Source organism: Rissa tridactyla, chromosome 5 (assembly GCF_028500815.1).
Source record: "Rissa tridactyla isolate bRisTri1 chromosome 5, bRisTri1.patW.cur.20221130, whole genome shotgun sequence".
NCBI classification, from domain to species: domain Eukaryota; kingdom Metazoa; phylum Chordata; class Aves; order Charadriiformes; family Laridae; genus Rissa; species Rissa tridactyla.
The window spans coordinates 80321608-80331326 of record NC_071470.1 but is presented as its reverse complement, the minus strand read 5'-3'; the positions used below and the strand labels follow the sequence as shown (position 1 = coordinate 80331326).

Genomic DNA, 9719 nt, shown 5'->3' with positions numbered 1-9719 from the left:
ATCAACTGGATTAAGAGTTACAGAAAAATCCCAGTTGGTATTTACAAAACAAACCGGTACATTTTGATTTTCCCAATGTTTCAACAGGAACATGCAAGCCCTGAAGCCTGCGGAGCCCCTTGTCCTGAGCAGGCACTACAGCTCCGAAGGTACAGCTCAGGAGAACTTTAGTTATTGAACACAACTCTTGTTTTCTTACAGCAAAACCATGACATCAATAGAAAAAAAGTATAATGAAAAAGTTAACAAGAAAGAAAAAGTAATTAGAAGTTAGTTGGGTATCAAACACTCTTAACACTATTTATCCACTGTAAGACAGCATTAGAGCCATTTAAGCTCAGCCCGTGTAATAATTTCCCTTGAATTTAAGGGCTTGTTCTTCAGTTGTTGTAACTCAGCTCTATTAATATCAGCGGAGTTACATTCGTTTGCCCTGACTAATATTCTTTATTTAAGCAGTCAAGCAAATAAAATCGCTTTTCCTGTGCTTTTAAAGTCATTCCTAAATACTATCTGAAAGGCTCCTTCAGTGCACTAAAACCCCCAAACGCAGCACCCCGATGCTGGGCGCAGCCCTGAGCTGGCCACGCATTCCAAACTGCGGGTCAATAGGAGTTTCACGAGGGTACCCAAGGTCACTCCTTCCTCACAGCGACTTCAGAGGGAGGGGAAAGAGGGTTTGAAAAAACATTCCAGATTTCAGCAGAGTTTTCCTAGCTGTGCAGACACAGAAGTCACTGCAATGTCCAGAGGGACAGCCTTAGCAAGCCTGTGACCTCCTATGACAAACCGGACCATGGCATTTCAGAAGGGATTTGCTCAGGATTGTTAAACACGTGCCAAAAAGAGAAGCACTTCTTGGATTTTTTCAATCGAGTAGCACTATATTTGGACTGGAAACAGCCTGTGGATGAGCAGGAATAACCATTAGAAGGCAAGTGAAAAGTTTCAAGCAGATACTACAGTCAAGGAAGAAACAACTTGAACGTATCTTGGCAAGTTTCCATACTGACTCAAGCAACACTTTTTCCCATGACATCAGATTCAAAGCGAACAATATATTGTAGTCCATATGTTGATTAAAGAAAACCCAAGCACTGCAGAGGCATGCACCAGCCTACCGAACACCGACTGAGCAAAAGCTGGACTGCTTGCAAGCCACGGAAGTTAATCAAACAAATAAAAAGCCCCAAGTTTTCAGGATAAGGAGCCTGGGTAAGACTTCTCAGCAAGACGAGGTTGGGAATACTGAGGTAAGATTGAAAGCACACTGCCTGGATAGAACTTATACAAGTCTAAGTAGACGACAAATGCATTAAGGGAACAGTGCTTTGAATATGCCTCAGTCATAAGGCTCAGAAAACTGTGAGGTTTGTTGCAGATAACGTGCTTAGAGAACCTGAACTTCTCTACCTACCTGAAGTCGTGTGGCATTTGCCTGAGAAATTCGGGCTACGGAGTGGTTTGCAGTCAGAGTTCAGAAGATCTTTTGGCAGATTAGACATGTTCCCAGTAAGACGATGCTGAGGGCAAACATGCAAGAGAAATATATAAATGCTGTTTTCACAGGAGTAATGCTGCCTTCTTAGAACTGACTGTATTTTAAGGGAAGAAAGCTAGAATGCAGGCCTCATGACATGCCAGCACAATTTCTCAAGAACAGTTAGTAAATCACACCATTTAGCAACTTAAAATGACATGGTACGTTTTAAACTTCAAAAGAAAAGCAAAACCACGTTCTACAGGAGAAGGAGGTACTTGCTAAGCATAGCATATTGATACTGTTTCCAAAAGAATCGGTAATTGCACGCTGACTTTACCATGGCCTGATAACAGTAGTGCTTACTGCATACAGCTGATGTCACTGCGATATTTGATCAGACCTTGACTTATCTGCTCCATCGACCCCGTGTAATAAGAATCAGGAGGCCAGCATTGTTCTTCCTCACAGAATTTAATGAGTCAAAATTAGAAAGGAGCCCTGTCAAATGAGGACAAGTTTGACTAGGAGGATAAAATAGGCAGGTTACTAAATTTCAATTGTGTTTTAGCAAAACAATCTAAGCTCATAGGATTAACAGCCACAGGAAATCATGTCATAAGATGTTGTATTATTGTCACTGTAAGGTTAAAGTGGAAGAACCTAGGTTTATAGAGGTATTAAGGGTAGGTATTAAGAAAATAACATTTATTTTGTTTGTACAGTACTGAACACATTCACAAGAAACACCTTGTTCATTAGCCAGACTTCTGAAAACTCATTTCAATTATAGATTTATTTTTTTTTTTCCTTTTTAAAGTGATAGATATATTTGAAGGAGGGGTCTTCTAGTTTTGTACATCCATCTCCATTTCCTTATACTGTTTCCAAACGCTTCAATCCAGGAATAACTTTTGTTAACGTGAAACTACACAGGGAAAATCTCAGCTAAAGCAATATCTATGTAAACATATTTGGCAACCATAATTCTGTGCCGTTCAGTTTGGATCTCTGCTGCCATTTCCTTCTAGACTCTTGTCTCTAAAAATATCTAGATAACAGCAGACTTAATTCATCCCAGGTACTATCAAGAAAAGAGGCACAGAAGTGTGCTGCTTCCGAGCAGCGGCAATCCTTCTGAGACAGCTGCAACAGCAAGCACTTACCTACAAAGAAGATCCTGAAGACCCTTAGTATTAATGATCACCTCCCACATCTTTATGTGCTTTATTGTACATTTGCCACAGTTATTTGGAACATACGATGTTTTGAAAGTTGAATATTAGTGCCAGTTGTGTGTTAACATCCACATATTGCTCTTACTCTGATCTTCAGTGCCTAATTCCTGAGAGAAAACTTTTAATATTGTTTTTTCCACATATCTCACAACTCTGCTTTGCAGGAAGTAATGGTGATGTATTGGCCAAATTTGTTGCATAAAGATCACAAGGGTTTTGAGGAGGAAGAATTTCACATCTTTATAAGACAGTTGGATTAAGTATGGTCTAGGTCCAATCTGAAACAACGGGTGTAGAAATTAAGTACCTGCTGTCATTCCATACTGATGTGCAAGTTACACAGCATATAGTGCATGTGAATGCTTCTTTACAACTCTAAAATAAGTCATAACACTGGGTGTTTAAGAGCTTAACTTAAGATACAGTTAACAGTTACTTGGCTTACACTCATCAGTTTGAAAGTCTATCCTGTAGGTTCAAGAAACTCTAGAAGGAAAAAAAAAAATCGAGTAGGTCTAGTAGCCTTAACTAATCCTTATGAGGTCATTAACGTTAAGCTGAGGAAAGCAAATACGGGTAGTTCGACAACTATCAGGCACGTTAGTTATCTTCCAGCCCTTGCTCCTGGTTTTAAGCTGAGGCTGTACATTCCGTGCAGAAGGAGGGAGTGCCGCGAGGTATGACTGGGAAGAAACACTCTGAACCTGATGACAGGCGTTTTTGTGTAAGACTAAGTAGTTATTCGTGCTTTCAACAGTGCTACACTTCCCATCTTCGGTGCCTAATTCCTCACGTACAGGGAGAGGATACAGCGGTAGAGACGGACGCGGTGCAGTGTAAGATTGCAGGGAGTAACGCTGTATCCACTCCATGGGAAAAACCTGCCTTTACAAAGCCGTACGTGATTAAGTAACTAGGATCTTGATGAGGGTCAATATAGGCACTGATGTCACTACTGCAAACACTTTGTGGGAGCTTTTCCTATATTCATATTTTAAACTCAGGCAAGTAACATCTGCTTATGTAACAGCGAATTGTTTAAATCATAGCAAGAGCTTTTTTCATTATTCACTTAATCAGCACAAATCACCCCAGTATCTATTTCACTGGATGCATGCAAGGCAACATCTCTGCAACTTTGTTTTGCTTTTAGTAGTCATGCCACCAGCAAGTACAACACACCAGCTAGGCAAATCATAGTTTCCACATTTTACCTAACTGTTCCATGAAACTCACTTTAGTGTAACGTGCCAGCATTTTTTTTAATAGAAAAACCAGATATTTTCACATTTAGTCTCTTAGCATATTCTATACACATAATTGCTTTTGAGATTGTATTTATTCTAGCATGTGAGAAGCTACTGAATGGCGTAGTAGACTATCATGAAGTGCTGGGCAAAAAAATGTTCTGCTGGACTGACCCAGCTGTCGAACATGGCTTTTCAGAAGTCTCGAAAACTGTGCTACATCTTACTTTTCGTGCACCTCAGCAGTTCTTCGTTCTGGCTGGAAGTGTAAACTATGAAATGACTGTTCTTGCAGTATGCAGAGTTTGGCCATAGCCAAGAAATCCTGGAATTGTAATTGTGTGTTCTTTGGGGTATATTCAATGTTAAACTAAATCTCCAAATGTTTCTTGGCTCACCCGCCATTAACTGGACCTTGAACTTACCATTTGTATTCAATGGCGGGGCCCTAACGCTGCCATCTGTTTTTACAAATGTTTTCCATTGCCTCTGCATAGCTGACAGAACATGAGGCATATTAGGAGAAGGTTAAGTTCTCTTTCTGAACCACCAAGAATTCCTTGAGTCCTCGGACATCTCATCAGAACATAGCTAAGCAGCTAATTGTGAGTCTGTTTGTAAAGGATTTTAGTTTGTCACGAGCTACAGGTCTTAAAATCTTTCTAGATCCTTATCACTTGTTCTCTGAGCACCTGCCTACTCTTCATTCCTTCAGGTCAAAAATCTTTACTGAGCGGAAAATCATAGCTGGAGGCATTCTGCCAAAAAAAGAAACGCCGGTATCACTTCTACTTCTGTCTTCTGCACTTTGTTTTAAATACAGAGCACAAACCAGTTATAACTCTGCACGTTAAAGAAGAGCAGTTGTGCAAAGTCAGGTTTTTTTATTAAAACCAGCAATCCATAAACAGACTTTTAGGAACAGGGCTTTGTCTTTCTCACAGGAAAGCCAAAGGAAGACTGCCTGTTTAGAGTCGTTAGGTACAACTTTAATAGCTTCGGTACAATAGGAAAGCGACATCTCTGAACTGAATATTCAGTGCCAATGAGCTCTTATTTAGCCTGCAAGAGGTTTTGATAATCAGGTGTATTTTTAATAGTACTTTCATAGCAGAAAAGCGTTAAAAGTACTTGCTTCTTAAAAGCTAAGCATGTACAGCAGCTTCATTTCAGTGTAACTTCACAGAATGGCTGAGGTTGGAAGGAACTTCTGGAGGTCATCTGGTCCAGCCTCCCTGCTCAAGCAGGGCCAGCTAAAGCCCAAGACCACATCCAGCTGGCTTTTGAACAGCTCCAAGGATGGAGACCCCACAACCGCTCTGGGCAACCTCTGCCAGTGCTTGGTCACCCTCACAGTAAAAAAGTGTTTCTGATGTTCACAGGGACCCTCCTGTGTTTCAGTTGTGGTCATACTGTACGTGCAGCCCTGTATCACACCATACATGCACCAGAAGCCTGTCTGAAGGATCCAGAGATATTCCCAGCCTTAGCCTGGCAATCACTTACCCTGCCAGGGCACAACAGAAAGGTTTTGATCTTTCCAGATGCATCAGTTGCTCCTGTGCCATCCTATGCTCTATGAAGAATTTTAATAGTTTCCAGATGCTGGCTCCTAGGGTGCTGACACAACTGTTGTACAATTATAGTATCATAAAACAATATTATGAGAAGGATCAGAAACACAGAAGAGTTTTACAGCATTTGGAAACTTTAGCTGACAAGAACAAAATACAATGCTGCTTGTAACACTTCACTTGTTCAGCGTTGCTGCCTAGGAGCCAGCAAGGCTTGGGTACTATTTCTTTGAAGCCTTTTACATCAACAAACAGTCAGACTGGTTCTCACATTATTAGTTTTGTCACTCATGAGGAGGAGAAAAGGGTATATAGGCTTTGTGTAACTGCAAAACTACTTCTACGCATAGAGGTTACTGGAGCTCTTCTTTAAATACCATTTGACTATAGCGTGGCAGCTAGATGAGGTATTAGCTCCATGAATTTAAGAAACTCTAGGCATCGTTTACAGTTTTCCTATAGTCTAGTATCAGTTTCCTGCAGAAGCACTTTCTCCCATTATTCTACATGAGTACGGACATTTGTCCGGATCAGATTTGTACTGCAGAACCACAACAGCACAACTGAAGCGTCCCTTTTGACAGAAAGTAATCTGTGAATTTACGATGTAATTTCTAGCATTAGTTACTATTTCTGAAATACTATGCAATTAAGTAATATAATGATTAAATATTAGTAAGTAGATCTTGTAAAAAATGATAAAAACATTTAACATAAAACATTGAAACTTCATTTTCTCTTTCCCTGTACTTAAACAGATCGGTTTCCTTTCTGAAATGCACAATTCTTCATATTTGCATTTCCTATTTGTCTTCACTTTCAAGACACAATCAGAGAGCAGAAGTAGTACATAAAACTAAAAAACTGATCATATAACTTATTTTTTTAACCATTATCAGATTAAATAAATCTTTCTTTACACAAATGAAAGACAGGCAGAAGTACACGTATAATTTAGAATTTTAAAAGTATGCCAACATTAGTATTTTAAGACTTGAGACAGACCTAAAGAGGATTGAGTCAAGCTTCTCGTAGCATATCTGGAAGACATGAGACCCTGGAAAGCTTGGCATTTTTCAGAGATATTTTAAATATAAAGACAAATGTAAAAAGGAGTTCTGCAGACCCCCTATTTAGAAACTGTTCCTTCATCTGTGAAAGCAGAGACAACTCTGTTCGTATAAATTACAATAAAGGCAGCCAGATGATTTGTGGGTTTATCTTGTATTTAAGAAGGTGACCATGTAACAACCAGTAAACACACATCAAGAGAAGAGGAGGGAAGCCCAGTGATATTAACCATAAAACATTTAAAGGGCAAAACTAAGAAGAAATATTATTTGATCTGTTTTAGCCCATCTGACATTTTTATATCCACATTTAACTAACAGGTCATTAATATCCGTGCAAATGTAAGCAAGGACATTTTGAGCCGAGATGTCTTGTTCAAAGTTATAAAACCTTTATTCACACTCAGCTTGTACATCAAACATTTCATAACTTGGCAGCCCTAAACAAACACTCGGAGAGCCACCAGTCCAACGGCACAGAACGGAATCAGTCAGCATCTGTTCACAAAATTCTTACACCACTATGAAAAAAAAAAAACCACAATCAATCACCATTTAAGTTTTTTTCTGAGAGAAGCCTGGCTACATGTGGGGGGGGGGGAATCAGATAGCAAGCTGTGTGCAATAGGGGCTTTTAGTTTTCCCTTTTTGCCTTCTACATAGAAGGGATTCCTCGCAACTGAAGTTCTTTTGCAGATTATAACTTCCTAAAGAGCCACAAGAGAATTTATTCATCCAAGTTCTCTTAATTCAGTTCTGTCCTATTCTGAAACATTCTTAAACGCTAAGATCAGCAGAGAGCAGGAACGCGTGTCGAAAGACATGCTGTTTTTCATTCAGAAGATAAGAGATATCACTTTTCCAAGTCAGCTATTTTCGATTTCTCCGAAATTCTCAGCTTACCACTTAAGACCGTGATTTCTGCAACTGAATTTCTTTGAGCAGACTGTGCTTTACCATGTGCCATATAAACCAGTATGTAATACAAAACAAAGCAGAATAAAATACTAAGCAGAACAGTATTTTTAATACACTTTTTCTCTCATTTTCTTGTCGAATTTAAGAGGAAAACCTATTTGAGATGAACCTTTTTAAAAAATGGAATCACAAATGGAATTACACCTTCCCAACTCCAAAGAAATCCATTTGCTTCATGGCTTTAAATTTGTAAAGAATTTTTCTGTAAGATTTGGGTTTAGGCGTGACTGAAGTTGCCATTCTCACAATGGATCCTCACCAGTCTAATAACATCAGTGTTCCCAAATAAACGCTATGCTAAATTTTCAAGAATGGTTTCATTGACTTTGAGGTCCTCAGAGCTCTGATTTTAATAGTTTTTGATTCTATAAACAACAAGAGAATGGATCAGGTGTAGTAGTGAGTCTCATTCTGAACTGGGCTTCAACTGAAATGATTACGGTTTCTCTTACGTCTTTCCCATGGGATGAGAATGATCCTACAGTACGTTAACCTCATAGAATTGAATGCTTTGCTAGCAAAGTCCCAGTGTTTTCAGAAGCAAGTACAATTTAAGTAAATACCGCATTTTTCAAAATTCGAGATTATTCCTAAAGGTCTTTAGCAAAATAAGCAAATACATATATTACTATAAAATACACTCTATATACACAGAATTATTTTAATACACTGCTAGATCAGCAATAATTCAAAGAAAAGAGTACGTAATGAAGAAACTGATAGGAGATATAGCCCAGGCTTTGGAATGACTAGCTGAATCAACAATGTGACTAACGGTCTGAATTTCAGCTGACAGCACATCTTTGCAAAGCACCGCTATAAAGATGACTAGTCAGGGAAGGCAAACCAGTGACTTATTCTGTCAAAAGCATCCCTGAGTGTAAACAGAAGCAGAGAGTATCCAATGCACATGAAAATACAATTGGTTGTCTGGGCCTACAGCAGTCCCTGCCCGTGGATCAGGCTGTGGGTTGAGCGTGCTCTTTATGAGCTCATCTTTCCACAACTCCAAAATATGCAGCGCACTGATTATAGTTGTGGTTCAGCGAGTATTATTCAGGGTCAAACACTTTAAAGGAACACGGAGACAGCCACGGCTATCAGAAAAGTCTGATTTTAATTACAGAACGTCACTGTTAAAATTAACTAACATCCGCATCAGATTGCTTTGGGTCCATAACACGTATCATAATATTTCTTTAAGTGGTATGCTGTCTTCAACAAACTGAGTTTATCATACGTGCTGTCTTTAGCAGTAATTAAACTTTCAAGAGTGATTACAAGTGCCACTTGTCTATGCATTTTCTCTGTGTTAAATACTAAATAAAACCGATTCGCTTCAGACAATTCCTGGGGCTAAGTTTCTGGAAGTCTATTTTAGGATCGTTGTTCAATTTATTACTAATCCCACTGCCAGGGATCTGCACTGGGTTCTAGAACACGGGGACTTCAAAGGCAGACCCCCTACGCACCCCCTTTGATTTAGGCAATTATACAGTGGTAATTACTATGAATTTAATTACTGTTCTGATGATGCATATAACTGGAGTGGAATACGCTCCCCCCAGACCTTTTCTGGGAACAGAAAACATGGATGAGAGGCGAATTCTTGAGCCATTAGACCCGATCTCTGCTATGACAAGCACCATATCATCTAACCTCTCGGAGCACTCAAACTCCACCGTGGAAGTAGCTCACTTTGACATCCTTGAGTCAAATGAAAAAAGGCTTTCCCTGCTTCAAAAATTAAGAGCCCCTTCTAATTAGCAGTCTGAAATGGCTTTAAGTCACCAAGAATTTGTTGGTGTGTCAATGCTATCGCTTACCTTAATTAATCTCTTCTCACTAGCATTTACCTTCTTATGTAATATGTAAGACTGTCTTCTATTTTGCTAGCCTAAATGAAACAAGTTTCCCCATCTTCTCTTATGTGTCAGATCAGCTGACAGATTCAGCCAAGCTATCTTTAGGTTTTTTTTGTTTTTCTTATTTTCACTTCCCTGCCATATATTCAGGATAAGTTTTGTCGGAAAGTCTGCGGCAGGACTTTTTTCTGTGGTACATGGCACAGTCTAACTAGGTAACCAGTCCTACCTAGGAAGAAAGAACTGCACACCTTCTCAAAACACATA

The 9719-nt window shown here is 39.3% G+C and overlaps 1 protein-coding gene across 2 annotated transcripts in view; it reads left to right on the top strand.

Moving 5' to 3' along the window:
• The first annotated feature begins 802 nt into the window (after positions 1-802).
• The window catches only part of PDE5A (phosphodiesterase 5A), a 128620-nt gene continuing 119703 nt past the window's right edge, over positions 803-9719 (top strand). For both annotated transcript variants that reach the window (XM_054202116.1, XM_054202115.1), the window contains exon 1: positions 803-1253. The gene's annotated coding sequence lies outside the window, so the exon portion shown is untranslated. The remainder of the gene's footprint in view (positions 1254-9719) is intronic.